This window comes from Schistocerca piceifrons, chromosome 2, assembly GCF_021461385.2.
Source record: "Schistocerca piceifrons isolate TAMUIC-IGC-003096 chromosome 2, iqSchPice1.1, whole genome shotgun sequence".
Taxonomy (NCBI): domain Eukaryota; kingdom Metazoa; phylum Arthropoda; class Insecta; order Orthoptera; family Acrididae; genus Schistocerca; species Schistocerca piceifrons.
Window position 1 is genome coordinate 165,861,399 of NC_060139.1, and position 25,275 is coordinate 165,886,673.

The following is a 25,275-nucleotide window of genomic DNA, read 5'->3' on the forward strand; positions in this document are numbered from 1 at the left end:
TCACCGAGGAGTCAAGTAGTATATCGCGCCCTCCTACGTATATCTCGCGAAGAGACCATGAGGATAAAATCAGAGAGATTAGAGCCCACACAGAGCCATACCGATGTTTCTTTCCACGAACAATACGAGACTGGAATAGAAGGGAGAACCGATAGAGGTACTCAAAGTACCCTCCGCCACACACCGTCAAGTGGCTTGCGGAGAACGGATGTAGATGTAGACCAGGTATTTATTTATAGCTGCACTTTGTCGCGCTTACCACGCAGCATCTGGCCTTGTGCTTAATATTTGTGATGATGTATCTCCTGAACTACGTGTCGTACAATGATAGACTATTTTACGTACATTCAGCGGCATATCTGAACTGATGCGGCAGTTTATCATGCGTGTCGTAGCTTATGACGTCATATCTCCTGAACTAAATGTCGTACGGTGATATAATATTGCACTTGCATTTGGTGATATATTTTCATTCCGTCTGTAAAATGTGTCGCGAATACGGTTAAAGAAGTAATCAATATGAAGGGCGTGCTTTTGAAGATATAAAGGTATTCGAGAATATTCCACAACATTCGAGAGTATTCGAGAGCATTGCACAACGTACCGAAATGATCCACTATGATCTGGGAGTGTTGGAAGTGCTGGAATGTCCTGGAACATTCGGGAACATTCCGGGACATCCCAGATCATTGCGGAACAACCCGGAACACTCTCGAACATTGTGGAATGTTCTGGAACATTGTAGACCATTCGAAGTCTTTTTGGTATGTTCTGGAATTCGCCACTGGTGGGGCTACCTACTGGTAGGGGTATATAAGGCAAGGCCCTACCAATGGGTGGTCGGTCCCACAAGTGGCGAATTCCAGAACATATCAAAAAGGTTTCGAATGGTCCACAATGTTTCAGGACATTCCACAAGATTTGAGTGTGTTCTGGAATGTTTCAAAATGATCTGGAATTATACGGGATTTCCCTGAACATTATAGAATCTTCCCGCATGTTCCAAACCATTCCCGAGTATTCCGATACATCCCAGGTCATTGTGAAACATTCCGAAACCTTCAGGAAAGTTGTGCAATGCTTTCGAATACTCTCTAAAGTTCTGGAATGTTCTCAAATACTCTCGAATGTTCTGAAATGTTCTAGAAATTTCTAAATGGTGAAATTTCCGAGTCCTTACACTTCAGAAGCACGCCCTTCAGGTAAAAACAGGAAGCTTCATGGATGGCGATTAGAGGGCTACCACACCATATAACCCCCTTGATCGCATTGGGACTCGTCTCTCAGTTTTTGCATCACGAACACTGGACGCATTTTTAAAATATATTTTGATTGGTAAACTTCGGTAACGGCAGGAACAGGGCTTCTGATCAGATGAATATAGGGCTGCAAATCCAAAATCAAATAGCTGTAATGCAGGATGATGACGTTTGGTTTGTGGGGCGCTCAACGAAGCGGTTATCAGCGCTCGTACAAACTCCCAATCTTTCCATAGTCCACTCTCGCCATTGTCCCGAATGACGATGAAATTATGTGGATAAGGCAAACACCTAGTCCCCAGGCGGAGAAAATTTCCGAGCCGGTCGGATATCGTACGAATCACCCCGTGATCCAGACATAGCTACGGTAATGCAGAAGAATAAGAAAATATAAATGCTGGTAAGCTACTATGAACAGCACAGTGAACGTATTATCCTTGCCAAGATAGACACAAAACTCACACCCATTACAGTAATTAATTTTATATTACAACTAGCTCCGCAGATGAAGAAGAGATTGAAGGTATGTATGATGAGATAAAAGAAATTATGCGGATAGTTAAAGGAGACGAAAATTTAATTGTGATGGGAGACATGAGTACGATAGTAGCAAAAGGAAGTGAAGGGAAAATAGGAGTCAATATGGACTGGGGGGAAAGGAATGAAAGAGAAAGCCGACTGGTAGATTTTTGCGCTGAGCATAGCTTAATCAAACCTAACATTTGGCTTACGAACCATGAAAGAAGGTTATATATGTGGAAGATACCTGAAGACATGGGAAGGTTTCAGACTGATTATGTAATCGTACGACAGAGATTGACAATGGAGCATTTAAATTGTAAGAGATTTCGAGGGGCAAACGTGGACTTTCATCACAATTTATTGGTTACTAACTGTAGTTTAAAACTGAAGAAATTGCAAAAAGGTAGGAATTTAAAAGGAGAAGAGACCTGCAAGTTCCAGAGAGAGCATTAGGCAACTGTTGACTAGAACACGGGTAAAGAATACAAAATAGCAAACGAATGGGTAGCTTTAAGAAATGAAATAGTGAAGACAGCCGAGGATCAGATACGTAAAACGATAAGGCCTAGTAGCAATTCTTGGTGGGTAACAAGGACATACAGAAATTAACCTATGAATGAAGGCGACTAAGGGAAAGATAGATACTGAATACAGGAAAATTAAAGAGGTCTAAAAAAAAAAAAAAAAAGCAGTGGTATGAACATCAAGTGCTCAGATGGAAAACCAGATCTAAGCAAAGAAGCGAAGAAATATATGCAGGAGCTATACGAGGGAGTTGAACTTGCAGGTAATATTATACAAATGGAAGAGGACGTACATGAAGATGGGATGGAAGACATTATACTGCGAGAAGAATTTGACAGAGCACTGAAAGACCTAAGTCGAAACAAGGTTCCGGGAAGATACGACATTCCGTCGGAACTACTGAAAGCCTTGCCACAGCCAACCATGACAAAGCTCATCCATCTGGTGTGCAATACATATGAGACAGGCTAAATACTCTCCGATTTCAAGAAGCTTACTATCACTCCAGTTCCAAACAAAGCTAGTGCTGATAGGTCGAGTATTACCGAACTATATTACCGAACTATCAATGAATTGAAAAACTGGTAGTAGCCCATCTCTGGAAAGATGTTTGGATTCCGGTGAAATGTGGTAACACGCGAGACAATACTGACACTACGACGTACTTAGAACACAGTTTAAGGAAAGGCAAACTTGTCAACAACAAAAAAATCGTTCAAATAGCCCTGAGCACTATGGGACTTAACATCTGGGGTCATTAGTCCCCTAGACCTTAGAACTGCTTAAACCTAACTAACCTAAGGACATCACACACATCCATGCCCGAGGCAGGATTCGAACATGCAACCGTAGCGGTCGCGCGGTTCCAGACTGAAGCGCCGGTGTGGCCGGCTACAAACTTATGTTTACAGCATTTGTAGCTTTTGGCAGTGTTGACTCGAATAGTCGCTTTGAAATTCTGAAAGTAGTAGGTGCAAAACATAGCGAGCGAAAAGCTATATACAAATTGTACAGAAAACAGACGGCAATTATGAGTCGAAGGGCATAAAAAGGGTAATGTTTGAAAAGGGGATGAGACAGGGTTGTAGCCTCCCCTCGATGCTGTTCAATGTGTACATTGCGCGAACACTAAAAGATATCAAAGAAAAATTTGGAGTAGGAATTAAAGTTCAAGGAGAACAAATAAAAACTTTGAGATTTGTCGATGACATCGTAGTTTTGTCAGAGACAACAAATGACTTGAAAGAGCAGTTGAAAGGAATACAGAGTTTCTTTAAAGCTGGATATAGCGCTCTTAGTTTCAATTGCGAGATCGACCGGAAATGGAGAGTCTGTGATTACTGACAATTTTTGGCACGTATTAAAATGCGTGAAACGCTTTGTTCAACTGAGACTGAAACAAAACAATTTTTTGACGAAAGGATAACAAAACATTCAGTAATTGGCTTCCTCCTTGTAATTTTAAATACGGTAGTTCATAAGATTAGTTAAATCTATGTAAAACGATAACTTCCATAACGACTCATTGGTTTGTAACTCGGCCGGAGTACGATGCCTTCTATTGGAGAATATACCCATTGCTGTTCAGAGCTCAAGATATCTCGTCATAACTTTTCCACAGTTAGGCTAGTGTTCTGCTGTATAATACGTAAGATACTTTCTTCAATCTCTTCAATAAGCTTGCGGAATTGACGATGATTGAGAGCATGTGGTCTCATACAATTAGCAACTGACACGACTGGCGTTAAAACTCCTAACATTTTCTGCAACGGACACTGTTGATGAATGATGCCATGTATGATTAACGGTTTTCATCCACCGACGTGTTCTATCACCTTTGACAACAGAGCGACGACCCTTTTATTTTTTTACAATTTTTTTACCACCATCATTTGTGATACACCTTACTTTTTTTCCATAGAAGATTGTTTTTCTGAAGTGCATTTTCTACTCTTAAAATTTTCTTCTCCCGCGGCCGCGACGTGAATGCTATGAACGTCAAGAAACTCTTCGCACACATCGTAATTTTTGTTCATGCCTCGAAGTGAAATTAAGGCCTGGTCCGTAACTGAAACATTTGTTGACTCATCCACAGCCAAAGAGAACTAGTGTAAGTGTCGAGTTTCTAAGACAACTGAAATAACGTATTTTCAGCAGTATCACTGACCCACAACGTTTGCTGACAAACTGATGTTTTTAAATAATTTATCTTTCTCTGGACATACTTTTTCAGCTGCTGCAACCACGTATCCATTTATTAACTCACCGCAAATGGTTTTGGATGTTTTGTTAGTGAGTGAGACAAGCACGAGTTACTGCTACTTGTTCAGCACTAATTTTCTTAAACAGCATTTGCTGAGATTTCAGACAGCGTTTTGAAGTCGCATATAAGTCTTAGCGTTGGCATTCGGTAAATTTATAATAGTCCTGAGAATGGTTAATCTCATAATAACGTTTTATATTGTAATCTTTGAGAACTGTTATTGTTTCCTTGCAAATTATACACATTGGCTTATTACATGACTCAGTCACGAAATACTGCTCTTTAAAGTTTCGACACTCACTATCTATCTTCCGTTTCTTTTCTGAACCATCAAGAATCCACACAAAAGGGAAGTTAGTGCAAATCATAATGACTTCAATTAACAGTATTAAGAACAAAGTTTCTGAGTAAAGAATTGCACTGAATATTTCCTTAAGACATTTTTAATTTAATTAAATACTCACTATTAAACACACAGTATCTTCGCAAAGAAACTGGCGTAACAAAATACACTAGTCCTACTATATTTTCCTTTTCAGATCGTACATGTTGCCGCTACCAGCGAGATTGTGCTGAACTACTGCATTTAACTTTACTCTACGGAAGACGTCGTTACTATACATGTATCATGTCATACGTAGATCTACCAAAATGTGTAGCACAGCGCGCGCTTCGGCTATCGTCGCGGCAATGAAATGATCTGATCTCTTGCCCGTTCAGTGCCAACAGAAATTGGCGTAGTGGAGAATACTCCTGCTCCCTGTGCCACAGTTCTCTCAATCACAATCTACTGTACTCCTGAAACGAAAATTTGCGTATAATTCAGCATTATAATATGCTGGTATGAAGAACTACAGGGCGAGTCAGAAGTCCTTGGACACCTTCATAAGTTGGAAGATTAAATGGAAAATTGAAATGTGATGATGGAAGCATAGGTTTGACGTGGGGCCGCCACTTTTGGAGTGAATGTCATTCACGGCCGCCATCTTGAAATCCGCCATTTTGGATTCAAGTCATTTTTTTAATGGGAAGGGGGAGTGTATGACACATCAAATAACACTCGTTTGAGCTCTGGAACTGAGTGGTGTAATTTGTTTTTGTCTATCTTGTACAGTTTAGAAGTTATTAATGTGGTTGCAGCGACTACAGTTGTGCACTGCACGGGATGGACAACACGTAGAACATGTGTTGTAGCAGTCGGTGTGAAGGTAAATTTCCCAACTTTGAACATTAATAACCTCTAAAATGTACAATATAGGCTAGAACAAATTAAACCACTAAATTCCAGAGCTCAAGCGAGTGTTATTTGATGTGACATACACCCTACGTCCCATTTTTAAAAAAATGACATGAATCCAAAATAGCGTATTTCAAGATGGCGGCCGTGAACGACATTCAGTCCAAAAGTTGCGGCCCCACATCAAACGTATGATCCCATCATCACATTTCAATTTTCCCTTTAATCTTCTAACTTACGAAGGTGTCCAAGGAGCCAGCCAGGGTGGCCGAGAGGTTCTAGGCGCTACGGTCTGGAACCGCGCGACCATTACGGTCGCAGGTTCGAATCCTGCCTCGGGAATGGATGTGTGTGATGCCCTTAGGTTAGTTAGGTTTAAGTATTTCTAAGTTCTAGGGGACTGATGACCTCAGAAGTTAAGTCCCATAGTGCTCAGAGCCATTTGAACCATTTGTCCAAGGACTTTTGACTCACCCTGTATAGTTTGTCCACGTTTTCTTGATACATGCCAGCGGCGACCACTCGGAGCGAGGAGGTAAACACTATTGCCTCCGCTTGGCGAGGAATGTTGCTGTGGGAATCTGTCCCGCAGTGTTGATACGATATGCAGCTCGCGCTGTGTTCTGACTACTTGCATTGATGTCAATGAGTCACATAAGTAACGATGTTTTGTGAAAGCACAAGTACTTCACGAGTGGTACTTATTTGTATGTGAAATGAAATTAAGGCCACCACTCAAGGTAAAACAACAAGTTCATAGCAATACTGTGGTATCCGGCCTCAAGCCCACGGCGCATAGTGGAAGGGCCACTGTGGCCGTTAGAACAGATCGGTGTCGATGATAGTAGCACTGCATTTACCCAGAACCGTCTTTTGAGCAGCTGCCTGGCTGTAATCAGTCGCCAGGCGAACAGAAACCTCTCACCGCCTTCTGATGGAAGAAGCTGTACAAAGGCGCGCTGACATGACGGACGTTTCCGCCCTAGCACTTAACTGACTTGAACACAGTAGTGCGATGAGGCGCATGTCCAGCGCTCCGTTCAATGCAATAGCCTGTTCATCAACCCTAGCTGAACTGACAGCGCGACCTGCCGCTGTCGCTAACGGAAGGACTATATCCTTGGTCCGAGGTACAGGAGTGTTAGCAGATTAGATGCTGCTGCTCCTCAGTCCCGGCTGGATGGTTTGTCACGTCCTCTCGTAGTAGATATGGCCTGTAGGATATCTTAAAGAAATAAAAATGTGTGCTGCTAGTAAGCTGGCGAGCGTCAGACGAGTTGGGCCTCTTCTTCTTCTTTTTCTTCTTCTTCTTCTTTGTGACGAACTTTATGACGAACGAGAAATCCGCTTGTGTCGAATTTACTGGGATACACTTAACTACTTCCTCCGTCATGTACGAGGGTAATACCAAAAGACAGGTCTTCTATTTTTTTAGAAGTACAGAACTCTGTGCGGCAAAATGGCTCTGAGCACTATGGGACTTCACATCTGAGGCCATCAGTCCCTCTGTGTGGCAATTGGCCACACTGTTATGAAGAGTGCTTAACGCATGCGCACGCCGCGCTGAGGCGCTCAATCTTTGCTTGGCAGCCGTTAAGAATGGAGCTCCCGTTGGATGTTTACGCCGAGTGCGAATTGCACGCAGTTATTTGGTTTTTGAACGCTAAGGGCACTGCGCCGATCGAAATCCACCGCCAATTGACGGAAGTGTATGGTGAGTCGTGCATGGATGTAAAAAATGTTCGTAAGTGGTGTAGAGACTTTGCAGCTGGTCGGAGGGAAATTCACGGCGAGCAAAGGAGCGGGAGACCGTCAATTTCTGAAGAGACAGTGTTGAAGGTTGAGCAAAGCTTGCGTGAGGATCGGCGGATCACCCTGGATGATCTCTGCACGTTGGTTCCTGAGTTTTCCCGAAGCACCGCTCACAGAATTTTAACGGATACATTGAACTACCGGAAGGTGTGCGCAAGATGGGAAGATGGGTGCCACGCATGCTGACTGAGGATCACATGCGGCAACGAGTTGATGCTTCCCGCGCATTTCTTCACCGTCTTGCAGCCGAACAGGACAACTTTCTGGACTCATTTGTCACGGGTGATGAAATCTGGACATACCACTTTACATCTGAGACCAAGCGAGTAAAGAAGAGGTTCATAACTTTCTAAACAGCATGGTGGCCAGCTGGTATGACATGGGCATTTCAAAAACTGCCACATCGTCTACGAAAATGCATCGACAGGAATGGTGATTATGTCAAAAAATAGCTGAATTTTCAAGCTGTAGACTGATGTAAACCATTGTAGAAATAAACAGGTCTATGTACTTATAAAAAATAGGAGACCTTACTTTTGGGATTACCGTCGTATATCCAATAGAAACGGGTAAAGATGGAGTAGGATTTTACAAGCTCAAAATCGGCCCGCAGGATGAACTCCTTTCCCTTGAATTTCCTGTTCAGTGGTTCTCACCCTCGCTGGAACTCTTACGGCTTGTGTAGGAAGCCAGGGATGGCTCAAATGGCTCTGAGCACTATGGGACTTAACATCTGAGGTCATCAGTCCCCTAGAACGTAGAACTACTTAAACCTAACAAACCTAAAGACATCACACACATCCATGCCCGAGGCAGGATTCGAACCTGCGACCGTAGCAGTCGCGCGGTTCCGGACTGAAGCGCCTAGAACCGCTCGGCCACCGCGGCCGGCCGAAGCCAGGGATGTCTATAGGAGAAAAGCGGTAGGGAACATCGTGGTGGGAATAGTTGCCGTCAAGGATGGGGTCTGCAATCTCAGTGAGCACCGCCAGCACAGCGTTTGAAAGGGGCAGAGACTCGAAGCCTTCTGCTTCACGGTCTGCTCCGGCCCCACTTCGGGAGTAGGGACGCGTAGGGCCAGTAACTCCGTGCCCACGGCAACCTACTCACAAGGGAACCTCCCCATCGCACCCCACTCAGATTTAGTTATAAGTTGGCACAGTAGATAGGCCTAGAAAAACTAAACACAGATCAATCGAGAAAACAGGAAGAAGTTGTGTGGAACTACGAGAGAAAAAAAAGCAAAATATACAAACTGTGTAGTCCATGCGTAAGATAGGCAACATCAGGGTTAATCTGAGCTCAGGAGCGCCGTGGTCCCGTGGTTAGCGTGAGCAGCTGCGGAACGAGAGATCCTTGGTTCAAGTCTTCCCTCTAATGAAAAGTTTAATTTTTTATTTTCAGTTTATGTGACAAACTCTTACGTTTTCATCACTTTTTTGGGAGTGATTATCACATCCACAAGAAAACCAAAATCTGGCAAGGTGGAAGTATCTTTTTACCCATTCACCAAATGTACAAGTTAGGTGGTATCGACAAGATATTCCGGTCATGTGACGCACATGCCGTCACCAGTGTCGTATAGAATATATCAGACATGTTTTCCTGTGGAGGAATCGGTTTCGGTCAAATGTTTTCGGTTCCCATTGGAGAGGCACGTTCTTTCGTCTACTAATCGCATGGTTTTGCGGTGCGGTCGAGAAACACAGACATTAAACTTATTACAGTGAACAGAGACGTCAATGAACGAACGGACAGCTCATAACTTTGCGAAAATAAAGAAAGTAAACTTTTCACTCGAGGGAAGACTTGAACCAAGGATCTCTCGTTCCGCAGCTGCTCACGCTAACCACGGGACCACGGCGCTCCTGAGCTCACATTATGCTTGATGTTGCCTATCTTGCACATGAATTACTCAGTTTGTATATTTTGCTCATTTTTTTCATAGTTCCACACAACTTCTTCCTGTTTTCTCGATCTGTGTTCAGGATTTCAAGGTCTATCCACTGTGCCAACTTATAACTAATCTGAGGGGGGTGCGATGGGGAGGTTCCCTTGTCAGCCTCCTGCATTTCTGTAAGGGACGGTGAGGCGACCGTTGGCGCGATGGCCGCCTGCGACGCTGGGGCGGATGTCTCCAGCTCCATGGCCACCTCCTCAGCCGCCTGCGTTTCCGCATCGGCCAAGGTGGCGACAGTCTGGGTTCCCGCTTCGACCCTCGTCCTGAGGGGGACGGACGCTTCCTCTTGTGCTAGACGCAAGAGCCAAGGCGTCACGTAAAGTGGTGCACCTGACGGCGCCAGTATTCCAACTTGGCTCTCGGGGCAGCCCTCTCCGCCGCCATGGCAGCCCTGTGTGCGGCAGCCACCGTCGTCTGTGGCTTTCCGCAGCGTTGCGAGGAAATCTTCTTCGTCTTGGCGTCTCGGCCCGCTTCCCCCTCTTGAATGGTGCAGCGGGGTGGCCGCTGTGTCAGATGACGTGGCGGCCTTCGCCTTCCTCCTCCTCCTGCTTTCCTCGGCTCTGGCTCTTTATCTAGCTGCAGCTACGTGCATTGGCAGCGTGCGCGCCGCCGTAGTTCACACTTGTGGCAGCGACACCTCTTGGATTGTCACAGTCGCGTGTATCGTGCGCTTTCGCGCATTTCAAACACGCGGATGTGCCCTTGCATGACTTGGCTACATGCGCCTTCTTCTTTACCTTGCTCTTCTTATTGTTGTCACGGTCGTTCCCAGGTAACGTGAGCGGGAAATCCTAAACAGCAGCGATTTGCCTCCCTTTCCGCGTCCGGACATTTCGGTTCGCGGGCGAGAGAGCAGCTGCATACGGCTGCGCTTATACAGGAGCTCGGGGTTATCCGCCTTACGAAACCCCAACATCCGCCTTCAAGCCCTGACTCGCCTGTGACGTCCATCAAATCCTCCACCTCTATTCTTGACGATCCTTTCGTATTTTCGGCCATTATTTAAATTTTTAACTGCCAATAATGATAGTTTTAGTCCTGGTAAAGGTTTATTGTTCCTGCTGTAAGAACTGGTAGTACGGCCGGCCAGAGTGGCCGAGCGGTTCTAGGCGCTTCAGTCTGGGACCGCGCGACCGCTACGGTCGCAGGTTCGAATCCTGCCTCGGGCATGGATGTGTGTGATGTCCTAAGGTTAGTTGGGTTTAAGTAGTTCTAAGTTCTAGGGGACTCAGAAGTTAAGTCCCATAGTGCTCAGAGCCATTTGAACCATTTTGAACTAGTATTACGTCTGCTGCCGCTGCTGGGTTATGGAGTGCAATTGCACTTATATTGGTGAGGTGCTAATAAAGATGTTGGCAGACCTTATTATTATTCTGGTAAGCCCTCGACCATTGGTGCCCCTAGCAGATGTGAGGTAGAGAGTATTGAAGATGTATTTATTTATCAGTTATTTTTGGGTTTTACTTCTTTAATTTATTGCAATTTAATTAAAGAGAATTTTACACCAGACGCGTATCGCTTTTATTTATAAAGCATCTTCCGTGGTTATTCTGCAAATTGGATGCATATGTTTGTACGTTTTGGTTGTTTTAGATTAAAAACAGCGTTTTGTTTATAAGGTTTGATTGCAAATTACTTACGGTCTTTTTGACACTTGTTTACATATTCCCCAAACCACTAGAGGGAAGAAGCAGTGGTTTGAGGAATATGTAAACAAAAGGCAGAAAGACCGCAAGTAATTTGCTATCAAACTTTATAAACAAAACGCTGCTTTTAATCTAAGACAATCAAAAACGTACACAAATATGTATACAATTTGCAAAATAACCACGAAAGGTGCATTGTAAACAAAAGCTAAACGTGTCTGGTGTAAAAGTCTCTTTAATTAAATTGCAGTAAGCTTAAGACGGAAAAATTAACAATAACTGGTTTTAACAGCTGCTGCGGAAGATAGCCGCGCAAACAAACATATTATGTATTTATTTGCTTTAAACGCCATGCATGTTGTGAAAATGTAACTCTAACTGTGACTGTACTGTCTTACTGTTGCCTTGGAATGCGCAACGTCCGAGCTTGAGGCCCCTGTGATTACATGATTAGGAATGATGATCTGTCAAAACAGGAATGGGCAAGTGACCATGAATACTTTCCCCTCCCCAGCTATGCAGTATACGTATGTTGTCATCAGCAACCAGCAGGTGCCCCCCGACAGTCGTCGACCAGGTACTGGTCATCCAGCCCTCTGATACTACACGCCTCTCCGTTACCTACGTAACTACAGGCTACAACTCAGCCTGATACCAACAGCTGCTCAACTGCTGCCTTCTGTACTCAGTGAAGGTGACTGACAACGCTTCGTCATCGCTGCCACCTCCAGTCTAGCCATTCCGTCAGCCGGCAGAATTCAGTGGCCACGTGCTGAACTAAGCACACACCGCTGTCCGCAGCTACCTGACGCTGGCCGCAGCAAGACGTCGCTTTAACTGCTGTACTGCTTGTGAATAATAAAAAGACTACCGTTTTATCAATCGTTCTATGACTTACGAGACGATGACTGTCCATCTTGCATTTCCTACCTTCTGCCCGGCAGAGCATACTACCTTCGCAAACTCCTACGAACTCAGTGAGCATCCATCTTATTCTCACCCAGTTCCACATCAAAAGAAATCTAAGTTTTTCATTCGCCTTCTTTAATACTGATTTCATGTGGCTTTGTACTATTATCTCAAGATATTTAAATGATGGGACGGACTCTAGCTTTTATTTTAACCAGTAAAATCCAGTTATCTTACTTCGTAAACGTCATAATATCGCATTTACCCACATTTAAAGAGTTACCTTTCACTGCATTCTGTCAAAATCTGAGAATGGTCCGTTGTTAGTAGCACTTTTTTCTAGTCACGGCTGCAAAAGTAATCTTTCAACGCTATCATTCCTGAGACACGTTGTTGTATCAAACTACTGCAAATGATGCTTTCATAAGAGTCGCAGCGGATATCCAATATGACATGTGCAAACATACTCATATATCAGGGGCGGCCGGTGTGGTTGAGCGGTTCTAGGCGCTTCAGTCTGGAACCGCGCGACCACTACGGTCGCAGATTCGAATCCTGCCTCGGGCATGGATGTGTGTGATGTCCTTAGGTTAGTTAGGTTTAATCAGTTCTAAGTTCTAGGGGATTGATGACCTCAGATGTTAAGTCCCATAGTGCTCGGAGCCATTTGAACCATAACATAACTGGAATTTTAACATCAACAAGATTTTAAGGACGTGCTTCTTGCTGTAAATATTTATAAAACAAGAGATTAGTGGTTTACTGAAGATAACACCGTATTAGTGTCTACAGCTGGTGTCACTTAACTACTCTCTCCTACATTAGTTGTTGTTGTTGTCGTTGTGCTCTTCAGTCCTGAGACTGGTTTGATGCAGCTCTCCATGCTACTCTATCCTGTGCAAGCTTCTTCATCTCCCAGTACTTACGGCAACCTACATCCTTCTGAATCTGCTTGGTGTATTCATCTCTTGGTCTCCCTCTACGATTTTTACCCTCCACGCTGCCCTCCAATACCAAATTTGTGATCCCTTGATGCCTCAGAACATGTCCTACCAATCGATCCCTTCTTCTAGTCAAGTTGTGCCACAAATTCCTCCCCTATTCTATTCAATACCTCCTCATTAGTTATGTGATCTACCCATCTAATCTTCAGCATTCTTCCGTAGCACCACATTTCGAAAGCTTCTTTCTCTTCTTGTCCAAACTATTTATCGTCCATGTTTCACTTCCACACATGGCTACACTCCATACAAATACTTTCAGAAACGACTTCCTGACACTTAAATCTATACACGATGTTAACATATTTCTCTCCTTCAGAAACGCTTTCCTTGCCATTGCCAGTCTACATTTTATATCTTCTCTACTTCGACCATCATCAGTTATTTTGCTCCCCAAATAGCAAAACTCCTTTACTACTTTAAGTGTCTCATTTCCTAATCTAATTCCTTCAGCAATACCCGACTTAATTCGACTACATTCCATTATCCTTGTTTTGCTATTGTTGATGTTCATCCTATACTCTCCTTTCAAGACACTGTCCATTCCGTTCAACTGCTCTTCCAAGTCCTTTGCTGTCTCTGACAGAATTACAATGTCATCGGCGAACCTCAAGGTTTTTATTTCTTCTCCATGGATTTTAATACCTACTCCGAATTTTTCTTTTGTTTCCTTTACTGCTTACTCAATATACAGATTGAATAACATCGGGGAGAGGCTACAACTCTGTCTCACTCCCTTCCCAACCACTGCTTCCCTTTCATGCCACTCAACTCTTATAATTGCCATTTGGTTTCTGTACAAATTGTAAACAGCTTTTCGTTCCCTGTATTTTACCCCTGCCACCTTCGGAATCTGAAAGAGAGTAGTCCACTCAACATCGTCAAAAGCTTTCTCTAAGTCTACAAATGCTAGAGACGTAGGTTTGCCTTTCCTTAATCTAGCTTCCAAGATAAGTCGTAGGGTCAGTATTGCCTCACGTGTTCCAATATTTCTACGGAATCCAAACTGATCTTCCCCGAGGTCTGCTTCTACCAGTTTTTCTATTCGTCTGTGAAGAATTCGCGTTAGTATTTTGCAGCCGTGACTTATTAAACTGATAGTTCGGTAGTTTTCACATCTGTGAACATCTGATTTCTTTGGGATTGGAATTATTATATTCTTCTTGAAGTCTGAGGGTATTTCGCCTGTCACATCTTGCTCACCAGATGGTAGAGTTTTGTCAGGACTGGCTCTCCCAACGCTGTCAGTAGTTCTAATGGAATGTTATCTACTCCCGGGGCCTTGTTCCGACTCAGGTCTTTCAGTGCTCTGTCAAACTCTTCATGCAGTATCATATCTCCCATTTCATCTTCGTCTACATCCTCTTCCATTTCCATAATATTGTCCTCAAATACATCGCAGTTGTATAGACCCTCCATATACTCCTTCCACCTTTCCGCTTTCCCTTCTTTGCTTAGAACTGGGTTTCCATCTGGGCTCTTGATATTCATGCAAGTGGTTCTCTTTTCTCCAAAAGTCTCTTTAATTTTCCTGTAGGCAGTATCTGTCTTACCCTTAGTGAGATAAGCCTCTACATCCTTACATTTGTCCTCTAGCCATCCCTGCTTAGCCATTTTGCACTTCCTGTCGATCTCATTTTTGAGACGTTGTATTCCTTTTTGGCTGCTTCATTTACTGCATTTTTATATTTTCTCCTTTCATCAATTAAATTCAATATTTCTTCTGTTACGCAAGGATTTCTACTAGCCGTCGTCTTTTTACCTACTTGATCCTCTGCTGCCTTCACTACTTCATCCCTCAAAGCTACTCATTCTTCTTCTACTGTATTTCTTTCGCTCATTCCTGTCAATTGTTCCCTTATGCTCTCCCTGAAACTCTGTACAACCTCTGGTTTAGTCAATTTATCCAGGTCCCATCTCCTTAAATTCCCACCTTGTAGTAGCAAACCGTAATGGTAGGATCACTCCTGAGTAAGACATGTATCAGAATTCGGTTCAGTGACTGAGCGCTGAGAATTTGTACAGCTCCTATACGACAGCCTGCAAAAGGCTAGTACAACAAGTGTGGTCCCAACACTAGGGCCAAAATTGCGACTTGCTGAATACAGAAATGAAATTGGGGTCAAGGACACAGAGTTTGTGGATATATAATAATTCAGAAATATAACAGAGAGGACACAGAAATACATGACGTTAGACTGGATAGATATAGTGACTTTGAAGGGCAGAAAGAACCTGAACTCGAAGGTGTTGGTTCAAATAGTACACATCACCTCCAGAACAACAGGAACAGTCCAATCAGAGTGAGTACGAGCTATATCCATCTAAACCGTCGAGGCCCAGTGCATTAGAAGATAATGATGACAGGGTGCTATAGAACTTTATAAAGGCTATTACAATCGTGCTTCACTTCCTATAACAAAGTAATGAGGCGCTAAAAGTGCATTCAAAGTAAACCAGATGGCAGATTAATTTCAAATTATGTGTCTAGCAAAAAGCGAGAAGGAGCTCGTTTTAAGGAGGACAGACTGTTGCAAATCCAAACTATAAAAGAGTATGTAAAATCGCAATTTCATAGTGGAAGGTCGTATGGATCTATAGTTCGCTCTTGGCATCTGCAAATTTGGGCACTAAAAGTGCCTAAAATGGTTGGCTTGGACGATTTCAAAGCTTCGATTTTTCTTATCGACAATCTTAAGACTGAATATGGCATTTCATTCAAGCGTATTACTACATTAGTCACACGTAACAATAGTGTACATCATAAAGCACAACAGTTTGTGGAGGAAGTGAAGACGTTTATAACAGAGCAGGGTAGGGAGAAAGGAAATGTTTGGAACAATGACCAGAGTCAGTTCCAGTCTGAAATGTCTTCACCACTAATGTTGTCTCACAGAAGGGCGAGATCTACAGGTCATGTATTGCAGTCTATACATAGTTCTATCCACAGCTACAAAACTGATGCGGTTTTGTCAGTGACAGGCAGACTAGCAAACACGTTGTACATGTGTTTTCAAGAGGCACAAGACACATTCGGGCCAAATATTTCAAAGAAATTTGAAACATCCTGCCCACGAAACATTCATATGGAGACGAGCAAAAGTGGAAAAATGACTAAAGATCACATGAAACATTTTCTAACTTCAGTCCTTGGCAAACATGTAACAAGTGAAAAGAGCCTGTTCCTGTGTGATCCCTAGTCAGGTCATACAGACCGTACCCTTCGAGATGCAAGTTTTCCAAATAAAGATTTTCTGTTCAAGCTGTTGCCAACAGAAACATGAAAACAGTGCCAAACTCTCCACTTCATCGAAATCCCACAACTGGAATACGAGGATTGATATATAAACACTACCAGGTGAGTAAGATGTGTGTTTCTTGCGCTATTATAATTACTTTAAGCAGAGGGTTTTTGGCACTGTTAATTGAAAATGTAATGATACAGATACACTGGCGTCATTGAATTACGTATAATTTCCCATCGATGGTACTGATAACTTGTTACTTTGTTTCTCTCTATTGAAAAGTCACTTGTAGTAGAACGCTAGGTTTCGCGTAAAAACGACACAGACCATTGTTGTTTTTGTGGTCTAAGCAAGGTTCCGTACAGTTCCGAGCGTTTGTGATCAAAGGTGTCGCTTCTAAGTGTATGCAATATGGTTCGTATTAGAAGTGCCGAACGACAGAACTACGCCACTGCCCGAGCGAGGTGGCGCAGTGGTTAGGACACCGGACTCGCATTCGGGAGGACGACGGTTCAAACCCGCATCCGGCCACCCTGATTTACGTTTCCCATGGTTTCCCTAAGCCGCTTCAGGTAAATGCCGGTATGGTCCCTGTGAAAGGGTACGGACAACTTCCTTCCCGATCCTTCCCTAATTCATGCGAACGATGACCTCGCTGTTTGGTCCCCTCCCCCGAATCAACCAACCAACTACGCCACTGACGTATGCAAATTGTAAAATAATGGGACGCGTGCTTGTCTATGACAAATACTTTGGAGACCATATAAATGTTCTGTAGGAATCATTTGTTCACAACGTACGGATGTATGTTGACAGCTGAACTCTGGTCCCGAAAAAAAAAATGAACACAGTTGCGCATTGTCCACTACAAAACAAAATACGTGTACATGAAATATCTGAATAGAAATTTCGAATGGGTTGACAGCACTTAGCAAAAATAACTCAGTGTGTCGTTTGTAATACTAGCGTTCGTGCACATTAAGTGTGGTAGGTTCATAATCAATCGAACTGGCAGAGTGTTTAGAACATTACTTATCATTATTTATCTAATTTTTTTGTTTAGCTTGACCACATTAAATCCTTAAGGCTATCTCCTAAATCGGTCCAGGGACTGCACATATTAATATCTACTACAAAACATTTTTTACCAAGTATCTCAATTTCTATGCGTATTCTGAGTTTTAGGAGCAGATCTTCCCAAAGGCGTGTTGTTGATAACAGAAGAAAATTCTCAGAAGATGTCTGTACTATGTACAGGTAGAACGAACATTTCGCTTTGTTGAGAATCAGTAGCGAAGGGGTGACGATAAATAAGAAAGAGTTCAATGATTGAGTAGACGGTAAAGGATACTAAATGTATGACAAACTCTACGCTTACCTGCACGTATCCATGTTAACGGTTCGTGAACAGCAGCAATTGATCGAAAAACTATCATCACAAATAAAAGGCAAAGTCACGGGAAACATATCCCTGCTCAAGAAGGGTACAGCAAATTATGATAAATAACTCATTGAGTTTTAAAGCGTCACAGAAGACATCACACACATCTGGATGCCAAACGTTCAGGTAAGTCAAGAAAGATTTCACTACATCCACCTTGTAAGCTGAGTCATGTACTTGTGGGAATAACAAGAGAGCATTGGGCGTATATTGAGCGGTGCTCGTTGTTCCCGTGCACAACACGGGGTTGGTACTGGGAGGAGTGGGATCATTCTGGCACACCGTGTACCCTACGCCCCAAACAAAGCAGCGTGTTGAAGAGTACAGACTAATATATACGAGGGTCATTCAATAAACAATGCCCAGATTTACGTATAGGAAAAAGTCCTTTAGGTACTTCTAATTTTATGTTTCTTCTGGACGTATGCGAAGTTTCGAAAAATTCCGACAGATTGCACGCCATAGTGAATCATCGAAGTGGCGTCTACGCAAAGCACTGATTACAAAAAAGTCCTGTAATTGAATTATTGGTTGTGGTAAAAGTGACCGTGGTTAATATCCATAAACGTTTGTGTTTTATGTATGAAAATGATGCAGTTGATAAGGGTACTGTTGAATGATGGGTAAAGAGAGCTATAGCGTCAGTGGGCTGAGGAAAGCTGACGTTGTAATTATTAAAGAGCACTCCACTTGTCCCCTCCACAGGAACAGTGGCAGAGGCGTACGGAAAGACATAAAAATAAGCGAGCCTGGAGGCGCAAATCAGGCAGTCGTGTCGCCATTCTGTCCGCGTCTAAAACCGGAGAAAATGATGACTGTTTTAAGTTGCAGGCCAGCCACGACGGCCTTCTGATGATGGATGCCGGCGGCCAACCGCCCCGTTGAAACTACCATCAACCTCCGCTGCACGCCTTCGCCACAGCAGTGGCGGTGCGGGCCGCGACTTGGGGCTTCACCGACGCGAGTAGCGAGAGGTCTGCTAGCCTTCGCTCTCTGGTTGACACCGTCCGACAGACTTCAAGCTGCTGCCCGCAAAGACGGGGCCGGGACGCGAACTCGCACCCTTGCCGGAGCAGAGCTGTCGTTAATGACAGAGCTGCCCTGGGCCGGAGGCCGGAGCTGCAGAGGCTCACTACAACAACGATGGTCGGCTGATACCCTTCGGCGCTCTATATGGGGTCCACGAGTTGCGTTTGAGGAAGCATCCAGCCGTGTCTCGGGCTACCAGCGCAGCCAACATGCGCGGCTGCCACTTAGCCGTGGATTGAGCAGGTGCGCTAAAAATCTGCAAGTCTTGGCGGCCGGACTCCGACGCAGCAGATTCCGGCATGGGCACTGGCGTTAACCCACGCACGCACTCTCTCAAACCATAATCCTCGGTCATTATGATCACTGAACTCGGGGACTGTAATAGTAATCTCTATCAATGTAGCGAAGACCGTTTTTTTCCTCAGATCATGGTACATCCATTACACGGCTTTACCCCAGAAGTCCATTGTCTGCGCGACCTCCAAGATGAAATATATCGGAAATCCGACTAACAAGACAAGACCACAGTCGAAAGCTCTGATGATGATCCTCTTGTCCTTCATATATTCGACTATGACAACCACGCTCCCACTCCCCTCACTTCTCAGTCTCTCAGACATGTCTCAGTTCCCCTGAGGGTATACTGGAATTATTGAGACAATCCAACGTAACAGCAAGGCCAGGAAAGATGGGTGGCTGATCATTAATATAATTCGCAGATGAGCTAACCATCCTATAAACACACAAACTTTTGTCTTCCAGCTAAGGTAGAAGATCAGACCAAAGAAAGTCGTAGAACACGTGCAACATTCATCGAATAACCGCTTCAAATTGAGGGGAAGTCTGCTAACAAACCGGCTTCTATCCTATCGTCATTAAATAAATCATTATAAATCACACTCAGTTAAAATGTGGTGAACTGTTATCAGCATGCGGCTGGTCCCGTTGGAGATTCGAGTCCTCCCTCGGGCATGGGTGTGTATGTTTGTCCTTAGGATAATTGAGGTTAAGCAGTGTGTAAGCTTAGGGACTGATGACCTTAGCAGTTAAGTCCCATAAGATTTCACACTCATTTTTTATCAACACGGCACATGCAACACAAAACCCAAACGGGTGGTTTGTCCCTACGACTGAAAAGAACGACATGGATCAGTTAGCTGTGTCCTATTCAAGGACCTGTTAAACTGACTTCAGAATTTCTAATTGGTCAGCAGGAGTCGGGAAATGGCCTTATAGCCCTATGAAGTCCTGCCAACCTTCCTCCCAGTGATGCAATAAGAATCTTCTCAGCAATGACATCACAACACACAGAGGGGCAGGGCAGCGGATTACTTTTGGAGCCATTCACGATCACGTGACGTTTGAGAGAAGTAATGAGACTGATCTTTCATTTACCAAAGTTTATTTTTTTCAAACAACAATATTGTCCACTTCAAAGTCGTTCCCTTCGGTAGCTACATACTGGCGGAATCGTTCCCAGTGCTGGTAGCAGCTTTGAAAGGTTTAAGCTGATAGGGCCTTTAACATGTCGGTCACATTCTTTTGAATGTTCTACGAAGTCTGAAAAGGACGTCTGCTCAAGATATTTTTCAATTTGTGGAAAATAAAAAACCTGAAGGAAAAAATGTTCAAATGTGTGTGAAATCTTGTGGGACTTAACTGCTAAGGTCATCAGTACCTAAGCTTACACACTACTTAACCTAAATTATCCTAAAGGCAAACACACACACCCAGGCCCGAGGGAGGACTCGAACCTCCGCCGTGACCAGCCGCACAGTCCATGACTGCAGCGCCCTAAACCGCTCGGCTGATCCCGCGCGGCAAACCTGAAGGACTCAGATTAGGTAAGTAGTGGAGCTGTGAAACGACAGGAATTCTTTCAACGTCAAAAATTCCGTTACGGAAGTGGCCACGTGGCAGGGTGGGTTTTCATGATGCAGCATCCACTTTTCTGCAGTGGCCTGTCTCAGTCTATACTTCCTGAGCCTTTCAAGGGCATATTTACGAAACACAAGGTTCACAATTAGACCTGTTCGAAAAATATCACAAAAGCACATGCACGTTGGCCGTGTTCGTTGGTTTTTGAAATTGAACGTCTACCTGAGCGAAGTTCTCTCCAAAGTATTCTCGGCCTTCCAAATGTGACTTGCCCAGCGATAAACTTGTGCTCTTGATACAGAATGTTCCCTTAAAAGTTTTTCAAATTATTAAAGGTCACACTCGCGGATTCCCCAACTTTAATACAAAACGTTATGGAATAACCCTACTCTAAATTCCGCTATTCCGTTTTCGTAACACACAACTAAAACACAGCTTCACTGATGCCGCTCTTAAAAGTCACGTGATGGCAGTACGGAGCTGAACCTCGGACTGAGCATCTGGAAGAGATGAACACCCCGGTCTCCACAAGTAGAACAACACAGCTTTGCCAGATCGCTTGCAAGACGTCGCTTCCTTTAATCATAAATATATATTCAAGTGAGGCTAAAGTTATTATCTTTATGTAAAGAAAAGTACTGTCTTCTGAATAACCTTAAAATCGTGAGCTACACCCTTAGCATTTTACACATGGAATTAGTCAATCTACTCACGGCACTTTTGTTGCCTATGTCTGCAGTCACTTTCAGAACTCAAATTAACAATCAATTTAAGTAATTTAATACGATCGAATTTTGAATTGCTGGTGTATCCATGTATCACCACGATAAAATAAAGACAGTGAATAACTGAAGGCGTATGAATGAGAACAGTGGCGTATTTAAGTTTACCAAAATAATGACAATCATAGATCACATAAGGGATTGTACGTGGTTGGCAAAGAAATCATTGGGGTGGAAGCTATACAAATATTCCCACGAATTAATGCCTTTTACAACGCAATCAAACTCTGTTTACATGAACCCACTCTGAGGCCGAATTCTGTTCAAATGGAAATGGCTATAACCAAGTACATACAAAATATAGTTCACAGAGAACAGTGAGCTGTGAATATCATTTAACAATCCTACGCCTGTGCAACAATGCTTTACCCTTTCACCTTGATTCAGGCGCTGTGGGAGAGAAGCGATCCGGCAGCTGTAAATGCTGTGAGGCGTCCACAAAAATTTGCGAACTACGTGGACTGACGTTCTAATTATTAAAAGATGGAAAACTTGCCTATCAGAGCCCTGAAATTCAAGCATATTTCAGCGTGAAGTGCAATCATTGGCTGGTTTGACCAAACCAATTTGACTCACAGGTACGATGGCGCGTGCTGGAGTTGTCAAACGTCAGACGGCCTTCTCAGGACGAATAAATTCACCCTCGTGACAAACAATACGTCCGAGACGATACTCAGTTCCACTGTTGGTACAGTTAAAGACTGCCACTGGCTCATAGTCCACCACAAGCTGTAGACCACCAGTGTCACCCACTATGGAAAAGATCTGAAGTTCTCCACCAGAGGCCCAGTAGATGGAGAAGACAAGTAATCATAATCACTTTCCACTAAGCCTCGGTACAGGAGCCGAACCAGCAGAAAAAAACCACTCCCACGTTCTACAAACCAATTGAACTATCCTCTACTCACTGAATCTCCCCTCCTGACTGTTCAACTGGCCTGGTAGCCAATCCGGACACAACACCAAGGATCCCACACTGTGGGAGCAAGCCTCTGCTTTGCATATCCTGAGAAGAGCCAATCAGTGATTCAAAACCACTCTTGTCTGAAAAAATATTTTACACTTGAGAGGCGTTGTTTTCAAGGTAAGCATGGCCATGTTTCGGCAAGAAACGTCTACCTAGGCGGGACCGAGGTCCCTCATTTACAGAGAGATCTAAACCTTCCAGGCTGACCATTTCCAATTTCTTAAAGAAGACTGTAAAGCTTCACAGGAAGCCGTGCCCGTGAAATCCATGTTCTTGCCCCTCGCTAAAAGAACCCGGCGACTTCCTGGCGTCAGGAGAGCTACAGTCTTGCCTCCACTAAACACGTGCACCAGTCATTCTCTTGATATCGTCCCAGCTTGTAACATTAGAATGCTTGTAGTTTATGACCGTCCCACTGTTTGCACAAAAGCTCAGATTACAGCAGTATCTCGTAAATGGCTTCCTCCACCCACTTACCACCAAATAGCTGCCTTCGCAAAGGTCTGTTGCCTGGCCCAGATGAAATGTTTCGCAAATCACCACAATCCTGCTACGACTTTCGTGCTAAGAGGCGAGTATAAATCACAAAAAATTCCTCCCCTCAAATCACTTGCACAGCCAGGTCGCTGGACACAACATTTATGGCCCGCTGTCCATCTTTCTCCCTGCTCTGCGTCGCCTCCACTATGGCCCATCAGGTACAAGTTCTACACAGGCTACACATGCAGTTATATTAACAGTCTACCCACAATTACCTCATGTAAAAATGTCATAAACCACAAATATCCAATGTAGTACTGAGGAACATCCCGATGTAAGAGGGTAATCCCAAAAGTAAGGTCTCCTATTTTTTAAGTACATAGACCTGTTTATTTCTACAATAGTTTACATAATGAACATTTAGCTATTTTTCGTCATGATCACCATTTCTGTGGATGCATTTTTGTAGACGCTGTGACAGTTTTTGTATGCCCATGTCATACCAGCTCGCCGTCATGTTGTTCAGAAAGTTATGAACCTCGTCGGAGCTGAATCGCTTTCCGGCCAAATGTTCTTTTAACCTAGGGAACAGGTAATAGTCACTGGGCGCCAAGTCCAGGACTATAGGGTGGGTGGGTGATTATTTTCCACTGAAACTGTTACAGGAGAGCAACGGTTTGCCGAGCGATGTGTGGGCGAGCGTTGCCATGGAGAATGTGTACGCCCTTGCTTAACATTCCTCTTCTCCGGTTCTGAATTGCCTGTTTGAGTTTTTTCAGTCTCACAGTGCCTGTCAGCGTTAATTGTGGTCCCAGCGATTCAGCTCCGACGACAAGGTGAAAGAAGAGGTTCATAACCTTCTGAACAGCATGGCGGTGAGCTGGTATGAGATGGGCATTCAAAAACTGCCCCAGCGTCTACAAAAATGCATCGACAGAAATAGTGATTATGTCGAAAAATAGCTAAATGTTCAACCTGTGAACTGATGTAAACCATTGTAGAAATAAACAGGTCTATGTACTTATAAAAAAATAGGAGACCCTACTTTTGTGATTATCCTCGTAAAATATGAATATTAATCTAACCTATAGTGTACCTAAAGTGAAAGAGTGGCGTGCCGCCTCTCATCTCACACACCTTGTATACTCTTTGTGTGGAACAGATCACATCTACAATGTAATTAATCCATGTTACTTTGTTATACCATACTGTATATGTACTCTATTATTGCACTGAATATTTACAAGTTGCTGAAAGGGGAACGGAATGCTGGAGCATGTACTGAGCCCGTCCCGGCTGCACTCGGAAAATTCTATGAAATAAAGGGGGGATCGTTTATCTTAATCACAACGGCGTTTTGTGGAATCTACTGTGTCTGGACTACTTTGATATGCGAGGCACTATACAGTTGAACATTAAGGAAGAAAATTATTGTTGTGACCTTATTCTCACTGAAACTGGAAACAATAAGCTTTTGGTGTATTATATATAAATTCGAATAGCTTATTATTTATATGGAAAGAATGGGAAGTACGCTCTGCTATGCAATTCACGGTCGTTTGTAGAGAATAAATGCAGAACTACATAAAGATATTTCGAAACAACCTGTAGGCCATCTGGCAGTTGAGCTTAACGACGAAGTTTTTATGAAACGGAGGTTGGTAACCGAAAATTGTATGGAGACATGTAACAAGTGGGTCTGCTTGTGCATTTCGACAATTTTCTGATTCATTTTTTGATTGTTTTGGGCTGGACTACTTCTGATCAGCAGTGATGGACTACAATATCTCAGCTTGCGCCACTTCAACACTGAGAATCGGTGGCTCATCTGTTTGCATTTGACGGCGTACTTCGCCATTTGTAGCCGTTGTATCACATTAACATCGAATATAAGTTGAACGTTTGGAAGCCTTTTCTGAAGGTAGCCTTTCACGGAAGTGAAATGGCATGTTAGACAATAAGAGAAGACAAACTATTAAAATGTTATGCTACAGAAGAATGCTGAAGAGTAGGTGGGTAGATCGCGTTACTAACGAGGAGGTACTGGATGTAACTAGGAGGAAAGGAAATTTATGGCCCAACTTGAATAAAAGACGGCCGGCCGCTGTGGCCTAGCGGTTCTAGGCGTTTCAGTCCGGAACCGCGCGACTGCTACGCTCGCAGGTTCGAATCCTGCCTCGGGTATGGATGTGTGTGATGTCCTTAGATTAGTTAGGTTTAAGTAGTTCTAAGTTCTAGGGGACTGATGACCTCAGATGTTAAGTCCCATAGTGCTCAGAGCCATTTGAACCATTTGAATAAAAGAAGGGGTCGGTTGAT